Genomic DNA, 19,252 nt, shown 5'->3' on the forward strand with positions numbered 1-19,252 from the left:
GCGTGCGCATGTGTCTGTGTGTGTGTGTGTCTGTGTCTCTGTGTGTGTGTGAGTGTGTGTATGTGTGTGTTTTCTGTGTCTGTGTGTCCATGTGTCTGTGTGTGTGTGTGTGTGTGTGTGTGTGTGTGTATCTGTTTGTGTGGTGTGTGTGTGTGTGTGTGTGTGTGTGTGTGTGTGTGTGTTGCTGGGTGCATGTGGGGGCCAAAGGTCAACATCAGGTTCTTCCTCAGTAGCTCTCCATCTTAATGATTGAGGCAGGGCCTCTCACTGCACCTGGGCTGACTGATTGGTTAGCCTGCTGGCCCATGAGTCACAGAGGTCCTCTGTGTCTGCGCCTCTAGTACTAGGACAGAAATTGAACACTGCTCAGGTAATAATATCTACTGACTTCATCACACAGCTGCTGCAATGGACTCTTACGTCAGCGGTGTGTGAGCCTCACAGTTAAATGGAGCACTTCACGGGAATTGTTTCACTTTCTGAAAAACAGCAGCAGGGTGACTCTCAGGAAGCCACACCCACTGCACCTCCCTTCCTACATAGCTCTCTCAACCTTAATGCCCACTCTAAACCTGTACCAAAACCTTTTATAATAACTTCCCATGGTGCCTTTAAGAAGTTGTTGGTTAACTATGCAGCAACAATATGACTTTGTTTATGACCTCTGCTTTGTTTTTAACAGCATCGCTGACCATCCCTCCATTAGACTCTTCCTTAAATAGATAAACGAAAGAACACAGACTCCAAATGTGAAACACTCTGTCCGGCACTTTGGCCTTTGCATTGATTCTCACAGAAAGTGAGGCGTGTGTAAACGGAACCCGTTTATATCTCCTCAATATCTTAGCATAAGAGATAATTTATAAAACTGAGTGAATGAAAGCAGGCTTTAAATACACTCGTGTTTAAATTGTTTAACTCTTTGCACATCATTTAGGAATTAATGTTACAGTTAACTATTTTTAAAATTTTTAGATGTATTTATTTTATTACATGTATGAGTGTTTTGCTTGTGTGTATATATTAAGATCTCTGTGAGCATGCCTGGGCCCTCAGGAGTCAGAAGAAGGCATCAGCTGTCATGGATTTGGAATTATGGATGGCTGTGAACCACCACGTGGGCGCCGGAGAAACAAAGCCAGGTCCTTTGCACTAACAAGTGCTCTTAACCGTGGAGCCTCCTCCCCAGCCTACATTTCCTTTGGGGGACAGAAAAATGTAGGTAGTTTTTTGTTTTTTTTGGTTTTTTGAGACAGGGTTTCTCTGTGTAGCTTTGGCTGTCCTGGGCTAACTTTGTAGACCAGGCTGGCCTCAAACTCACAGCGATCCGCCTGCCTCTGCCTCCCGAGTGCTGAGATTAAAGGCGTGTGCCACCACACCCGGCTCAAAAGTAGGTAGTTTAACTCTGGGTTTTCATTCTTTAATTCTCACAGCTTTCATTTATGTTGTTTACTTATTCATTTCCTATAAACTCAATAAACTAAAAAAAACCCTCTAATTACTAACTACATCTATCTATCTATCTATCTATCTATCTATCTATCTATCTATTGAGTGCTTATCCCCTCAATGAGCAGTGTTCTGTGATGCTTTTTCCAATTAATTATAGTACTGGGAGAGGTGTCCTGCAATAGCTAAAGAAATCTGTTTTCTATCTTCTATAACATGTCTTGATCCCCACACCCAGGGTATCAGAAACAGCAGGAGCTGATCCTCCCATCCTAGCTTCCAGCGGCTCAATACAGCTTTAACTTCAAAAGATATACACGGTCAGATAGGGCGGCAGTCTGCTTCTGCTTATATTACACGGTGCTTTCATTGGGTAATGTAATGTTGTCTGTGTGTTTGTACATGTGCATGCATGCATGCATGTGTGAGTGAGTATGTGTGTGTGGTTGTGTGTGTGTGTGTGACTGTATGTGTGGGGTGTTGCTGTGGTGGTGGTGTCCCTGTATGTACATGTGCATGTGGGGACAGAGGTCAACATCAGGTCTCTTCCTCAACTCTCTCCATCTTAGTTTTTGAACAAGGTCCATTGACCCTGCACTCACCGATTGGTTAGACAGGCTGGCCCTGTGAGCTCCAGGAATCCTCCTGTCTCTGCCACACCAGTGCTGGAGTGACAGATACAGCACAGTACTCCCCATGAAGAAGCTCAGCTTCTCCTGCTTGTGTGCCAAACACTTTACCAATCAAACCATTTCCCTAATCCTGTTTTTTCTAACTTACTTATTCCTCAGTAGTGGGCCCTTGCTGCTGTCTTTATTTGCTTGTTTGTTCACTCCTCCCTCCTGTTTTTAAAAGACAGATTCTCATAAGTGGCCCAGGATGGCTTGAAACTTGCTATGTAGCACAGGCTGATCTCGAACTTTTCATCTTTCTTTTGATCTCCTCCCAAGTACTATAATCTCAGGCATGAGCCACCATTCCCAGATATTGTCCTTTATAACTTTACTAACTTTAGTACCAAAGTTAGAAAAGGCACTTAAAATGCATCTTAATGTGCAGATAAACTCCACTAGCTGATTTTCCCATGAGATCCACTTTGCCTAGAACTGTTTCCACTGTAGTCCCCAAGGAGCTAAGTATTTGTGGCAGAGAATTACTTTAAAATTAAGATAAATTAATAGAATCAAATGTTTTGAAACCTTAACTCCCCCAACATATGCGCTCGCTACATTCTCCTGCGCCCACTCTTCTCCTGGTCGATAAATTGTCTTCCTGTGTTTTCTCCAAGTTGCTCTAGTTAGACAAAGCAAAGTCTTCTAAGGAAAAGATAGAGCTGGGATGCAAGTTTTCAGGCTTCTCGGTTTACATCACCCTTTGGTGGGCTGCCCAAAAAGATAAAGTTTGCTTCAAAGCACTAACAGAGCTCCCAGAGCGGCAAAGGGGCACACACTAGGACTCGGTGATTGTGACTTCCTGGCCAGGCACGGTCCTCTTTCTGTAGAGATTTTGTGGTAGATTCAACTTGAGATTGTTGGTGTGTGGAAATTTTCTCTCTAGAAATTCACACACATGTAAGCTATACGCTGTGGGCCTTTCCCACCAAAAAGGAAAAAGTGGCGGGGACTTCTTCCGTCTCGGATGCTGCTGCGTGTCTAGGTAATTTCTTTCTGACATTCTGTTTTTGAGACATGCTCTCATTCTTTAAGGCAGGATGGCCTCCAAGTCATGGCAGTTCCCCTGCCTCAGCCTCCCAAATGCTTGGATTACAATGCTCTACCACACCTATCCACTTCTGTTTATTGGAACTATTACCATTTCATCCTCCTCCAAATTTCTCGGTGTTTTCCCAGTTAAAAGCCAGTAAATCTCTCCCCCCCCCCCACAATCTGGGTAAAGGCTGCCCCTTGAAAGGTTCCCTCCTGTTCCAGATACATTAATACACAAATGTATTTAAGTTTGTCTTGTTTATAGTAAAGTACAACCTCCGTTATCCAAGCTACCAATGCTCTCTTGCGCACACCCACACAGTCTTTCCCACTGCGGGTGTGTATGTGGTAAGATAGGCCAGTGGCAGTTTGCACTTCCCCTGTCCTTTCTTTTTAATGGGCAGTATGGTATAGTGAGAGTTGTCAGCCTAACTGGCTTCCAGAACTTGTCCTCTACCACGTAATAGAGCTTTTAGCATCTTACTCCCTGTGACCCGACTTCCCATCCAGTGGACCCAATAATTGGATTCTCACAGACTTGTGCAAGAAGAAAGGGAAAAGCTATATGTCGAAATGACCCTGGATGACCCTGTAGTCTTTCAGGGTTAGCTCTTTATTCTGTTTTCCACTCCCCACCTTTTCTGCTCTCGGCAGTGAAATGTCACAAATCTGGATGTGTTGCAACAGACAACGAAAATTCGACGGAGACTGCAGTGTGCCTTGGCCCGTGTGCTTTGCTCCCAAGAGGAGCCTTTCCTCAGAGTTGTTCATTAGAGTCGCTCACTAACCACTGTCACTGTTTACTCCACTGCTGGTTCTTTTTAGCTGGACACCCCCATCAAGCCTGGCAGTTGCTTTACCGGAGCAGGAAGCGGGGCACTGAGGATCTCACATGTCTACACGCTAACGCTCGGGTCTGCATGCTGCCACTGCTTTCCTCTGTCCTTCCGGGTCCGTCTCCAGCTTCTGCCTAAGTCTGCACTTACTGCAATCTTCTCCATGTGAGGTGGCAGTGAGGTGGTTGTTTGTTTTCTAACTGCTTTAGCTGGATTCTTAGTCAATTCTCATTCTGCCTTGTCTACTGATGAAACGATTTAAGTTTTCCCTGCAAGTTCTCCCTTCGATGTAGCACCCTGACGCAAGCGTGTGCTGTTCTCATTGCTATTTTCTATATTTGTGACAAACTCAGGTTCTTTTTTTTTTTTTTTTAATCCTAACCTTATTTTGAGAGGTAAAAACCTCCGGGGTTGGAGCTGGAGAGATGTCTTGGAGGTAGGAGTGGCTTCTGTTGTTCCGGAGGACCCACGGCAGGTGCCACACAGGCGTTTGCTGCCACTTCTGGCCTCCCTGGCATGTGCACTCATGAGCACGTGAGACCCACATGCAGACCTGCACACGATATTGAAAATAATAAAGTAAATCCACAAAAATGTTCTAGGTGACAGAGTATTGTTTTCGTGTTGTTTCTAGTTTTATGCACTGGAGTCAGATATTATGTGATTTCTGCCTGGGGAGATGTATAGAAATTTACTTTGTGGTTTCAAATATGGTTTGTTTTGTGACAGATCCATGAAAGCCCTGAGAAATATGCACCTTCTGTTTTCAGAGTTAATTTTATAACAAAATGGCATTGACAACACACATATGCACTTATATCTACATTATAATTACAGAACACTATGTTATAAAGTGTTGTATGCATACATATACTTGTCAATTGTTGTTTTATACTTACCAATAAGGTTTAGAATGAAAATATAACAATTTTTGGCCATTGTTAGAGCTTGGTGATTTTACATGTATAATTTATTTTTTATATTACTTCATATATTTTCAAAATTCCTTATATGGCACCTTTGTGGTCATGAATTATAATGACATTCTTCTTAAAAGCCAGTCTATTTTTAAGGTATTTCTAAGAAATACACACTTAATTTCTCAGTCTTTTCACTCTTACTTGCTGAGTTGTTTGGTTAGTTTAGTTCTTGAGTACTAACTCAGTTAAACTGAGTTTTCTTAATTAGAAAAAAATTAACTCATTTTAAACTTGCTTCAGATGTAAAACAATTAGTTTGTTTGTTCGTGTCGCATGTCACATCGTTTTGTCCCTATAGCATCTGGCACCTGAGCAAACACTGATGAGGCACATATCTGACCCCAGAGTGCAGTGACGGCCATAGAGACGGGTACCTGCCCTCACAGAGTTGAGTTTGGTTGAGGGAAGGAGACACAAGGATGTCAGGGTACTGATCATGTTAAATCATAATGATCGCGATTAAGAGGAAAAACATGCCGGAGTGGTGAAACTCCAAGCAATGGGGAAACCTATGTTATCCAAGGTGATTGAAGAGGCTTTTCTTAGGCAGGGATCATAAAGCTTAACTTACAATCACTCTCAAAGCCTGAAGGAAAGCCAAGTATAGGTGCCATTACAGGGATTCTGAATGAGGCAAACTATGGACAATGAGCTTGTTCTGAAAAAATGTTTAGTATATTTAAAGCATTTAAATAAAATCTAAGTAAGGAACATACAAGGCGGAGCCGGGAGGGGAATCACAGAGACTCAGGCAGGGGCAGGGGCGGGGGCAGGGGCAGGGGCAGGGGCGGGGGCAGGGGCAGGGGCAGGGGCAGGGGCAGGGGCGGGGGCAGGGGCGGGGGCAGGGGCAGGGCTAGATAATGAAGGGCCTTGAAGACCAATCTATTTGACTGTAAGGGAAGTTACTGAAGAATTCTAATTGCGACAAGACAGGGTTTCTCTGTGTGGCCTTGGCTGGCCTGGACTCACTTTGTAGACCAGATTGGCCTCGAACTCACAGAGATCCACTTGCCCCTGCCTCCCCGAGGTAAGCATGTGCCATCGTACCTGCATGAGGAAGATTATATTTTCAGCAAACTGCTGTAGGAGCTTAAGAAAATAGTTTAGGGTGAGCCTAGTATGGTGCTCAGGAACAACTACAAAGACACAGACTAGGGGGCAAGTAGACTCAGACTAAGGCGATAGAAACAGATGGAGAAAAGTAGATAGATTTGAGAAGTTTTAGAAATAATCGACAGAACTTACTGGTATAATAACTGTAGACAGTAGAGGAAAACAAAGGAATAAAGAAGGACCATGTGATCCCAGCTCTCTGACTGGAAGGGCCGCGCGATCCTGGCTTTCTGACTGGAAGGACCGCGCGATCCTGGCTTTCTGACTGGAAGGGCCGCGCCATCCCGGCTCTCTGATTGGAAGGGCCGCGCGATCCCGGCTCTCTGACTGGAAGGGCCGCGCGATCCTGGCTTTCTGACTGGAAGGGCCGCGCGATCCCGGCTCTCTGACTGGAAGGGCCGCGCGATCCCGGCTTTCTGACTGGAAGGACCGCGCGATCCCGGCTCTCTGATTGGAAGGGCCGCGCGATCCCGGCTCTCTGACTGGAAGGGCCGCGCGATCCCGGCTCTCTGACTGGAAGGGCCGCGCGATCCCGGCTTTCTGACTGGAAGGACCGCGCGATCCCGGCTCTCTGACTGGAAGGGCCGCGCGATCCTGGCTCTCTGACTGGAAGGACCGCGCGATCCCGGCTCTCTGATTGCAAGGGCCGCGCGATCCTGGCTTTCTGACTGGAAGGACCGCGCGATCCCAGCTCTCTGACTGGAAGGACCGCGCGATCCCAGCTCTCTGACTGGAAGGACTGCAGGATCCTGGCTCTCTGACTGGAAGGACCGCGCGATCCCAGCTCTCTGACTGGAAGGGCCGCGCGATCCTGGCTTTCTGACTGGAAGGGCCGCGCGATCCCGGCTCTCTGACTGGAAGGGCCGCGCGATCCCGGCTTTCTGACTGGAAGGACCGCGCGATCCCGGCTCTCTGATTGGAAGGGCCGCGCGATCCCGGCTCTCTGACTGGAAGGGCCGCGCGATCCCGGCTCTCTGACTGGAAGGGCCGCGCGATCCCGGCTTTCTGACTGGAAGGACCGCGCGATCCCGGCTCTCTGACTGGAAGGGCCGCGCGATCCTGGCTCTCTGACTGGAAGGACCGCGCGATCCCGGCTCTCTGATTGCAAGGGCCGCGCGATCCTGGCTTTCTGACTGGAAGGACCGCGCGATCCCAGCTCTCTGACTGGAAGGACCGCGCGATCCCAGCTCTCTGACTGGAAGGACTGCAGGATCCTGGCTCTCTGACTGGAAGGACCGCGCGATCCCAGCTCTCTGACTGGAAGGGCCGCGCGATCCTGGCTTTCTGACTGGAAGGGCCGCGCGATCCTGGCTCTCTGACTGGAAGGGCCGCGCGATCCCCGCTCTCTGACTGGAAGGGCCGCGCGATCCCAGCTCTCTGACTGGAAGGGCCGCGCGATCCTGGCTCTCTGACTGGAAGGGCCGCGCGATCCCGGCTTTCTGACTGGAGCACCTTTGTAAAATGATGAGCAATGGGAGGTCTGAGGTCTTTTGTAACCATATGGGGTTAGGAATTCAGTTGAGGTCATGTAAAATCTGAGAAGACTTCTAGCATAGAGTGAATCTTCTAGAGTTTAAAACAGAGGTGATAAGTATAAGTTTGAGAGATGCTATATAAAGCTTAGGTATGGATTAAAGCACCTAGAAAAAAGAAAGAAAGAAAGAAAGAAGACCAGGTGAGGAGAGTATCAAGAAATATCAGTGTATAAATAAACTCCAGGAAAGAAGTGAGAGAAGAGACTCAATAAGAAATTGAAGAGAAGATATGAAAACCCTACATATTAAAAACTATAAAGCATTACTGAGAAGATTTTATAGGAATAGAAATAAATTTAAAAATATATACTATTCATGGGCTGCAATTCTCTTTTCATTTGTTAAAATAATACTTCTTCAATATGAAACAAATAGTAATTCCTCTCAAGTTGATCTATGGATTCAATAAAATCTCAATTCTCATCAAGGGGAATGGTGTAAAATGTAAATGAAAATGTAAAATTCCAAGAATATTCAGAACAATGAAATAGAAAGTCCCATGTGACTAGATATCAAGATGTGTCATAAAGTTATAGTAATGAAGACCTTGTAACACTGGGACAAGAGAACTTTGAAAGCCCTGAGAACAGGTAGTGGAGGCTACTCTTTCCCTAGGGGACAGCTTGACACACTGTATTTAAAGGCAAGATATTTTCTCTTTGTGGAAGAACAAAAGTTGGTCTAGGCTTTGGGTTTTCAACATGTAGGCCAGGACACTTGTTAAGAGGGGCCTGCATTTGCATATGCTGTGGTCAGCTTAAGCCAGGCGTCTGTTGTGCAACTCCCTTAAGAAGGAGCATTTTGTCATTGTCTCCACGTTGGTCTTGGAGTTGGCTTGTCACCCAGCCCTGTTAGCTATGTAACCCCCATAGGTATGAATTATCCTAGACCAATGCCATGCCTAACACCCAATGGGTGTTTAGTGGTATTGTTCTTATTCCTACTAGGGACAAATCAAAGGTGACATTTATTAGTTCTGTCTTCTGAAAGCTGTGGCTATTGGGAGGGTCAAGATTGCTATACGAAGTATTATTGGAAATCAAAAGTCAAAGCCTAACACTACCTTAGAGTGTGACTGTAACACACACACACACACACCCAGCTATAAATGCATAACTAATGAACTAGCATAATGAATAGGCTAATTAGAAAGTAACTATTTTATAATTAGCCACCATCTCATTATCATAACAATCTCTAATTAAGCAATAAAAAGAGAAGACTGTGTTCACAACTAACAAAAAAATTGAAAGTACAAAAAAGTGTGAGAACATTATTAAAAATTACAAAAGATTATTATTATTGAGAGATACAAAGTAATAATTGAATAAACAGGTACATATATTAAGTTTCTGAAACTTTAAAAAAGTGTCCATTTGCATTTGAATTTATGGCTTTAATGTAATCCCAATAAAACTCTAAAGGACTTTTTCTAGTGTGAGTAAAGTTTAAATAAAATGCATCTGGGAATGTAAACCAAGAAAAGGTTGAGAAAATTCCAAAAAAAAAAAAAAACAAAAAACCTGTTTAAAATCAGAGAATTTGCAGTAATCTTTTCCTAGTGGTTCCACTCATTGTAACGTGTTAAAATAAATTTAAATAAAGTAGTTTGAAATTTGAATAAAGAATTGTTCATATAATGCTTAATATTCAAAATGTGGGCAAATTAGGCCCATTAAAACATCCCCTCCACAATATGGAAATGGTGAAACTGGGTCCCTCATATGCTAGACTTCTAGACAGTCATTAAATACCATATTTAGGAAGAATTTTTAAGGATTTTGTATATCAATCAGCTCCACATGAATCATTGAGCATGAGTCCACTTTAAAAATTCCTGGATGACATAACATTTCCGATTGTTTTTTTGTTTTCTATGTTTTTACGTATTTCTGAGTTTATAAAATGGAAGAACATGTTTCATAATGAGAAAAGATTAAATGAGCTCTGTCTAAAAGAGGGATAGTAACATCCCTCCTTCATGGGGACATCCTTCACAGGCTGTGGTGTTGTGAGACAGACACTCTCCAGGCATCAATAGGGACTGATTGGACTTGCTTTTCCTCCCCGTGTGACCTATCCCGTGAGGTCATTTGTGTGAGAAATAGTTATTCTTGCCAAAGAACCTTCCTTTACCTTTGAAGGTATGGCGAGAAGGTACCATTTATATATAATGCAAATCCCTGTGTCAGCATGTCCATACTTTAGTGTACTGGTTCCAACTCTTGTATTTTTAATAAGATCTTATCTCTCTCATAGGCCAGCAACCACTGGGTCATGTAGAGACTGTCCAGTAGTGTTTATGACAGCACAGGCAGTTGCCATGGAAAGAACTGAGCTGTCACTAACTCCATAACAAATGTGGGTTCAAAGCAGTTGATCTGGCTGAATTCAGAGCCTCTGTGAACCTGGGAGTTCCAAGTTTCCACTTTTCTTGAAGTTTGTTTGCTTATTGTTAGCAACACAAAACTCCGTTTTGTTTCATTTTTCTTTCATTTCTATCAGAAGGGCTGCTGCTTTTAAAAGCTAAGAATTGTGTTTATGTACCATGTTATTTTATCACAGTGGATTGGGGTGTCTTTTAAAAACAGGTGTGATTTTTTTAAAGACTGTAGGTATATTTACATTTTATAGAACATTTTATAAAGTTTTTTGTAATTATATGTACAAAATTATGTACACACCACATAATATGTAAAATGAAAAAAAGGGCAATTAAAAAAATCTAACTTCCCAAAATCTGTAGTCCAGAACACTGGTAATGGCAGCACAGGTGTAGTTTTGATGGTTTCATACAAGTGGAAAGGGCAATCTATAGTGAGTGAACACCTAATTTGTTATTCAGATTTGAACACCACTGGGAGTGGGAGCTACCTTGGCCTCCACTGCATGAAAGCTGCTGCAGCAGAGATAGCCCAAAGCCTCTGCACTCAGTGGCACGGAGCCTGACACCAGCCCCGTCCCCCTCCACCCAGCCCCACCTCCTGCCTCAAGCCTCGGCCTGGGACAGCAATGGAAGTCGGCCCCAAACCATGGCAGTCCATTCCCACAGCAGTTCACTTCCAAGCTGTGTGGCCTCCTGCTATCCACTGCCTACCCCCAGCCCTGTGACACAGTACATTCCCCAAGCTGTGGGGAGCCCACTGCCACCCTCACAGTCCGTCCTCCTGCCCACGCTATCACCACTCGCACTGCTAGTCCTCAGCCCCTCCTTCCTGCCCTGGAGCTGTGGGGACAAAATGGTGGCAGCTCTTGTCAGTCAGCACCTCAGCTGGAGAGCGGTCTATTCCTGCCTCAGCTGACTGTTGCTTCATTTCTACCGCCTACATGGGAGCTGTCCATGGTGATTATCCCTGCTTCTCCTGACAGCTATGAAAACCTGGACGTCCTTCCTGCCTCAGAATGCCTGATGCCATCACCGTGGGACCTGTCCCTGATGACTACAAGACAACGTTTCTTGCTTCAGCCTACTGTCTTCACAGTGGACTCTGTAAATTTTGGACACCTTGTAAACTTTATTACCCCTCAAGACAGAAAACTGGCCATACCTCTGCCTGAGAAAGCTCCAGCAGCCCAGCCCCCTCCTCTGTAACTGCCATCTCCAGCCCCTCAGTAGGATGCATCCTAGATTATGCTAATTTGGGATGAGAAGTCGAGACAAAACCCCACCAGCCCCTGAGCTTCCCCCCAGGCCAGGCTTGAAATTCCACCAATCCACACTCTGGAAATTCCTGACCCAGAAAGCTCCATCCACCTAAGAAGACCTAAATAAAAGCTGTATCTACCCAGTCCCTTCAGTCTTCTCCTGGGAGCATAGGCAGCCACTCCTGGATTCATGCCTTCAATAAATCTCTTTTAAGAGATTTACTGCTTGCTGTGACTCACTTCTCAGAGGAAGACATGAAGAAGGAGCAGAGCTCAGGTTCCGAGGCTCTGAGGCATCTCAGGGTTTGGGACGACCCTCTGCTGGGAGCTACATCTGTTGAGGAAGCCTCCTTGCTGAGCTGTGTGGTTCCTGGGGTTCCATGCCTCAGGATACCCTTGGAGCACTGTCCCATCTCAGGGCTGGGAAACCTTACCAGTCCTAGGAGTTGTGGACACACTTCCACCTGAGTACCAGAGGGCAGGCCACCCAAACCACCCACCTACAACAGGATTCGCTGTCAATAATTTGTAGGGATAATTTATAAACTGAAATTGTGGTGGCCAATGTGGGTTAAGGGTGACCCTAACTGGAAGAAATTAAATGTGGGTATCACGGGATGAATTGTGCCATCCAAATATCCTTATCTTCACGTCTCAATTCGCACTGTCACAGAATGTGACCTTACTTGGCAATAAACATTGCTGCAGATACATTAAAATGAGTTCACAGTGGAGGGCAGAGAGCCCCACCTTAGTTGCCTTTCTACTGCTGTGATAAACACCTTGACCAAGGCTACTTACAGAAGTTTACGTGGGCTTACGGTTCTAATGTTGTGGCTCTCAATCTTCCGAGTGCATTGGCTCTGTAATACAGGTCCTCACTGCGACCTCACAGCTCTAATTTTGCTTCTATGACTCATAGTATAAATATCTGATAAGCAGGGTTTCTGCCATGCTACCCTTTGAAAGGGTTAATACTCTATATAATTCTATTAGCCATGCCAAACAATGTTCTATTCAGTATTTTCTCTCTCGTGATATATGCCCCATTTATAAAGAGAAAATCCATTTCTTTTCACAATATGAGGACAGAGGTCTCAGTAGCAGGGAGTGGATTAGCTTCTGTTTCCTCCATTGCTGATCCCTTGACACTTGTCAGGTCAATGCTGTATGGCAGTGGTTCTCAACCTTCCTAATACTGTGATCCTTCAATATAGTTTCTCATGTTGTGGTGACCCCACAACCATAAAATTATTTTTGTTGCTACTTCATAACTGTAACTTTGCTACTGTTATGGATTGTAATATAAATATCTGTATTTTTCAATAGTCTTAGGTGAGCCCTATGAAACAGTCCTTTGATCTCTAAAGGGGTCACAACCCATGGGCTGAGAACCCTTTAGAATCTAGTGAGTTAAAGCCCAAAGTAGAAGAGTGAAATTGGAGTAGGAACAAGAAGCTGAGGGCTCACATCTTGAGCCATATGAAGCCAGGAGCGTGAGCTTATGTCTTTAAGCTCTCAAAGCCCACCTCAATGACACACTTCCTCCAACAAGACCATACCTCTTAAGTCTCCCCAAAAGCACCACCAGCGGGGGACCAACACTTCAAACATCTGAGCCTGTGGGGGACATTCTCAGACAAACCACTACAGCCTCGGATCCAATATGATGGTGTCTTAATTGAAAGGAGAAATTGAGAGACAATGGAGACAAAGGCAGAGATCAAAGTAATATACCCCAAGCCATGACAGCCAGTGATGGCCAGAAAACACCAATTCCAAAAGACTGGAGACAGAGCAGTCCTCACAGCTCACAGACAAAACATCCTAGAAATATCTTGATGTCAGACTTCCAGCTTCCAGTCCTAGAAAGTGAGAGACAACACAGCCTGTTGTTTGACTCTACTCTATGAGGTCTATTAGTCCTGACAAAGAAGAGACAGAATGCAAGCCAGAGTGCTTGCAACATCTACACTTAGTAGCCAACTCCCTCTACAGCACCCAAGAAAAGCTGGGGAGCAGATCCCTGATCTCTGGTCATTTGGTGGAAAATGATAATAAAAAAATAGTCCATGGGGGGGTCTTAGCCTCTGAAAGTGTTCCTGCTGGTGAAACTAGCCAGATGGAGAGTCCTCACCTTACTCCTTGCTACTCCAATAGGAGACAACAACTGTCCAGCCAACTGAACCAGAAAGGTTCTAAATTTGAGGCTGAAAGGCACAGAACAAGTAGAGAGGGGCTGGGGGAAGGGAGAGCCAGAGGCAGAGCGAAAACCACAACCAGTCCTCTTTCTACCAAGCTCAGAGTGTAGCCAGGGCTTAACTTACAGGTAAGTTACTGTGTACACTGTGGGTTCTGGGAATAAAATAGAATTGTGCAGCACAGCCCATAATATGTGGCCTTTGAGAAGAAATAAGTTTTTGAAAAGCAAGCCATTGCCAATACTATCAGATAGTATATACATAAACTCAGACTAATTAAATTATGATGGCAGAGTTAAAATAGAAGTGTCAGACACAAAGTAGAGGAACCAAGAAGTAGAATCAAAACACAAAGATGGAAAAATTAAAAAGATAGTGAGAATGAAAGAAACAATCCAATAGCCTATCAATAATCATTACAGAAAAACAGATGTAAATTATCTCCTTGCATCAGATTTTTCCGTAGTTGGAAAGAGGAGAGTGCCAAGTGTCAAGTCACTGACCTAAGGTTACGAGAAGACTTTAGAATAGCAGGGAACTTTAGAATAAAGCAGGGAATAAAAGTGACATTTTAAAATCTTCCAAAGATAGAGGGCTGTTTTCAGAATTGCAGGAGTATGGATGACAATGAACTCGCCAATTCCTGAGCTGGAAGAGGTACGGTGAACGGTGGTGACTTCACACTCAGCAACAATAATATTTTATCTTAAACATGATACTTGGTGAAACTGTCAATCAAGAATGACGGTTGAATAAATGTGTTTTCGCATGAGTGAGGTCTCAGAAAGGGTCAGCTCTCCTGCATTCCTTCTCACGGTGCTCTGGAAGGAAGTTCTGTTGAAATGGAGGAAGATCCAAGGAAAAATGCACAAACTGAAATGCAGAGCGAGATACCAGGGGAAAACCTGCCCAGGAGACTAAAGAAGCCAGGAGCACAGAGCAGGAAAAATGCAGGAAACAGAACTGTCTGGCTCTTACCGTGGACGGTCACACCAAAAGACTCAGCAAAGCTCTTGGAGAATGTAGGATCTCAGAGGACCGAAGAAGACTAAGGAAATGAAAATACAAAGTAACCAAGTAAATTTTTTGAGCAGAAAATGATATCAAAGAACAGTTCTTGGGTTTGCTCTTTGGTGCCGGAAGCCCTCCCGTACTGTAGCTCTAACACTCCGCTGCCATTTGAGGGGAGTGTGGCTGGTGCTGTACTCAGCTGCCGTCACAGAGGCTTCTGATTGCACAGGTGACAGCTATGCAGAAACCCATACCTGACCCAGGTGTCGAGGAGTGCTCAGCTATAATCACAATGTCTGTCTCACCTCAGTCCAAGGCTCAGGGGACATCACAAAGTAGGGGACAAAGGCTATACAGATGTGTAGCACAAAGACATCTGGACATGGCAGAATTGTGGCACTCATGAAACCACTGCTGCTGTGCTGATCTGAGCACCGCCTCACCAGGAATGCCTCCCTGAGAGTCTTCTGTCAGCTAAGGTTGCTGGGAGAGGGAGGGTCACGTTGTTCAGCGGTGTGGCCACTGGTGGATAAGGCCACCAGCAAGTAACTTCTCACTCACACCCAGGCCAGAAACTCTAAACTCAGCGAGTCACACACACAAAGAAGGCATGGCCTTAGGGTGAGGGTGCGTTGGGAGGAGAAGTTCCGGGGGGGAGACGGAGGAAGATGAGAACCTGGCCATGGTGGTGAAGATGGCTGAGATGTATTGCACACATGTATGAAACTATCAAGCAGTGATGAAAAAGAAATCACTTTTGCTGGGAGATCAAGGAGCAATGTTTTCAGGGTTAATACTGAAACCATTGGTTATCAAATTAACTAAAAGTTGGGAGAAGAAAAAAAAGAAGTATGTAAAGGAGTTTAAATTTTTTCAATCTACTATAAAGGGCAATGTCTAAATAAATCCACAAGCCTAAGTGTGTTCTTTAGAAACACGAAGGCGAGTGTCAGCACAGACAGCTGAAAACGGTGAAAATGCCTGCCTTTTGCATGTGGGATCTACACAATGAGGGAGAACAGAGTAGTTGCTATTTTTTTGTTTGTTTGTTTTTAAAAAACTTTTAAACAAAATTTGACTGTTAAAACAATGCGTGAGTTGTATTGATGTTTTAAAATTTATTTTATTTTTTTAAAAAATTTAATTTTACATCCCAATTGTAGCCCCTTCCTTTGTCTCCTCCCAGTCCCACCCTCTCTCCCACCCCACCCCCGAGTCCTCAGAAAGAGGGAGCCCTCCTCCCCTACCATCTGACCCCAGCCAATCAAGTCTCATCTGCACTGCCTGCATCCTCTTCCTCTGTGGCCTGGTAAGGCCATTCCACCAGGGGGAAGGGATCAATGAGTAGACAACAGAGAGAGAGGCCCCTACTCTCCATATTGAGGGACCCACAAGGAGACTGTGCTGCCTGTCTACTACATCTGAGCAGGGGGTCTAGGTCCTCACCATGCATGGTCCTTGGTTGGTGCATCAGTCTCTGCAGCACCCCCTCCCTCCCTTCCCTTGTCACCCAGATTTGTTGGCTCCATTGCTTTCTTTGTGGAGCTCCTGTCCCCTCCAGGTCCTTCTATTTCCTAACTCTTTCATAACTCTCCCTGAGCTCTACCCTAAAGTTTGGCTGTGAGTCTCAGCATCTCCTGCTGGGTGGAGTCTTCAGCTGAAAAGCTTTTGTAAGGCAAAGGACACCGTCAACAGAATGAAATGACAGCCTAGATCTTCACCAAGGCTACATCCAACAAGGGGCTAATACCCAAAATATATAAAGAACTCAAGAAATTAAACACCACCAAGCCAAATAACCCAATTAAGAAATGGGGTTCAGAGCTAAACAGAATTCTCAACAGAGGAATATCGAATGGCTGAGAAACACTTAAAGAATTGCTCTCAATGTCCTTAGTCATCAGGGAAATGCAACTAAGAACAACTCTGAGACTCCATCTTACACCAGTCAGAATGGTTAAGATAAAAAACAAGTGACAGCACATGCTGGAGAGGATGTGGAGAAAGGGGAACACTCCTCCATTGCTGCTGGGAATGCAAACTTGTACAACCACTTTGGAAATCAATCTGGCAATTTTGTAAGAAAATTGGGAATAGTGCTACCTCAATACAAAGCTATACTACTCCTGGGCATATGCCCAAAAGATGTTCCACCATACAGCTAGAACATTTCCTCAACTATGCTCATAGCAGCTTTATTTGTAATTGCAGCTTTATTCATATAGATACTTTTTTAAGAAGAGAGAATTATACCTGAGAGATGTTAGCTCTTCCTCTTTCAGCAGGCATCAGTTGTCTGTACTTCTTTGTCCAGGAGTGTGACCTGTGATTTTTTTCACCTGTCTGAGACAACGTGTTCATGGGCAATGCTATTGCTCAGATCTTGTTTATGTAGCCATTTCTATGAGAGACTGTTTCACAACAGATTTCCTGGTATTCTGCCTCTTACACTCTTTCCGCCTCCTCTTCTGAGATGTTTCCTGAGCCATGGATGTAGGAATGTTGATGTAGTCGTACACGCTCGTGGCTGGATCCTAATTGTGATCTTGAACGCAATGAGTGCTTCCCCCTTATGAGTGAGTATACAAGAAAAAAATCAGTTTTATGAACACTAAGTTTATAACAGCACAACTACTAATCTTGTGAACTCGGGGCCTGGACTGGGACTGGCTGTGTGTTGTAGTCTGTGACTGGATATAGTGCTGGTTCGTTTGCCATCTGGGTTGCCTTGGTCGACTCTCTCAGTGAACACTTCAGTCTTCACCTGTGGGCAAGTTACATATGCATAGCCAACAGTCTCCTAGCATTAGCCAAGGCTGCCCAGAATTCATTCTTTTAAATCTAGTTGCAGGTAATAGTTACTTGTATCAATGGCAAATAGTACGAAGCATTGGTTCTTATACACGTTGTAAAACTACTCCGTCAAGATAATTGGCTTAGCCATCACCCCAAGAATTTATCATAGCTTTGTACATAATTGTGTAGTTAACAATGGATAATTATTAACTATGGCCACCCCACTCTGCAGTAGAACAGAATCCATTGCTCAGATCTTAACTGAAACTTAAGCCACTGATCAAGGTTTCCCTACCTCTTCCTGTGTCACTCCCCAGCTCCCGACTACCACCTTTCTACTATGCGTCTGTGGATTCCAGATCTCTATTTGAGAATTATGTGCCCATATATGTTTGGTTCAGTTAGAAATTGTGGAAATTGATTACTTATGTCTGCCTGGGCCACAAACAAGGAAAGTGCCCACTCTTACCCAGTGTATTTGTCAGCCCCAGAATTCAATGATCTGAAAGATTTATTTCAAGCTAAACATCACCCTATCCAGCCTACAATTTTATTTTCCACTTTAGCCTGCTCAGTAAAACCCTCCACGCTTTCCCCTTTCTCCATAGTACATATATTAGATTATGGATTTTTAAAGTAAAATTTATATAGTGCACTTAAAGGAAGAAAATCCTGTTAAATAACATTTTATGAAGGCAATCAATTTGTTTTATGGAGTATTATACAAGGTACCCTTGAAATACAGCTTTAAATGGTTTTCTCCATCAAATTTAGTATAAGTAATGAATTCTTTCTCATGGATATATAATCATAGCTATTTGAATAATCCAAGGACTAATACTAAGGGAAAATTTGAGTGCATCACTCAGTGGGTAGATTTCTTTGACCTTAGATAAGCTGTTGACTGTAACTATCATGAATAGGATTTCCTGTAGTTTTTGGAATGGGAATATAGAATTCTATTAAAATTCATTCTTTTTCATGACATTCTGTGATACTTTAAATGAAACTCATTTTATGTCACCTGGGGAGAAAACCAATTTTCAGATGAAGATAAGGTTTTGTTTTTGTATTTTGTTGTTGTTGTTGTTGTTGTTGTTGTTTTGGTTTTTCAAGACAGGGTTTCTCTTGCCTTGGCTGTCCTGGACTCACTTTGTAGACCAGGCTGGCCTGGAACTCACAGCAATCCGCCTGCCTCTGCCTCCCGAGTGCTGGCATTAAAGGGATGCGCCATCACGACTGGCTTAAGATATTTTTATTATGCTTGATTCTCCAAGTTTTGTTAGAATGTGACCTGACTTCCTTCACATTGGTTACCTCCCATAGCTTAGAGTCAAGAACTATGAATCTTTGGACATCTTCTATCGGGTAAATGTCTGTTTTGACAGTAGAGTTTTGCTTGAGTTTGTAAGGGTCAATTAATAAAATATGAAGATGAAAATAAAGGCTAATATAGGATCAATAGATTCTTTTCTAAAACAAATGTGTTTGAAATAAAAGTATACATTTCTTAACCTTCACTATTAAAGTATAAGAGAAAGTATACAGAATTAACCCCAAACTGTAATTCAAGTGTCTAAGTACAAGACACAGCACCTTTCTTGTGGTCCTTTTGGCTGCTTTCAGGCACTGTCTGTGGCCTCTGGCTTCCTTATCAAGGCCGGGTCTCCATGTAGCACAGTCCTGCTGAGCTTCGGCACTGGCTGAAGCTGAACACTTTAACCGCCTCTGCTTTCTCCATGGCAGGTGCTCGTGGCGTTTGGAAGTAGCATAGGTGTAAGACAGGAAGAACCCAGGCTTACCTGGAAACCATATGAAAAGTTTACTGGTTACTAGCTTACTTGAACCATTGTAGCTGGGATTTTATCTTTTCCTCTGCCTGATTCTTATTGGAGGCGATATGTGTTTCCTTCACCTTCAGTGACATTTCAATAGTCTTCCTGTGAATGAAGAATTGTCTTTGTTTCACTTCTCTCAAGA

Source organism: Acomys minous (assembly GCF_964271855.1).
Source record: "Acomys minous genome assembly, chromosome: 4".
NCBI lineage: Eukaryota > Metazoa > Chordata > Mammalia > Rodentia > Muridae > Acomys > Acomys minous.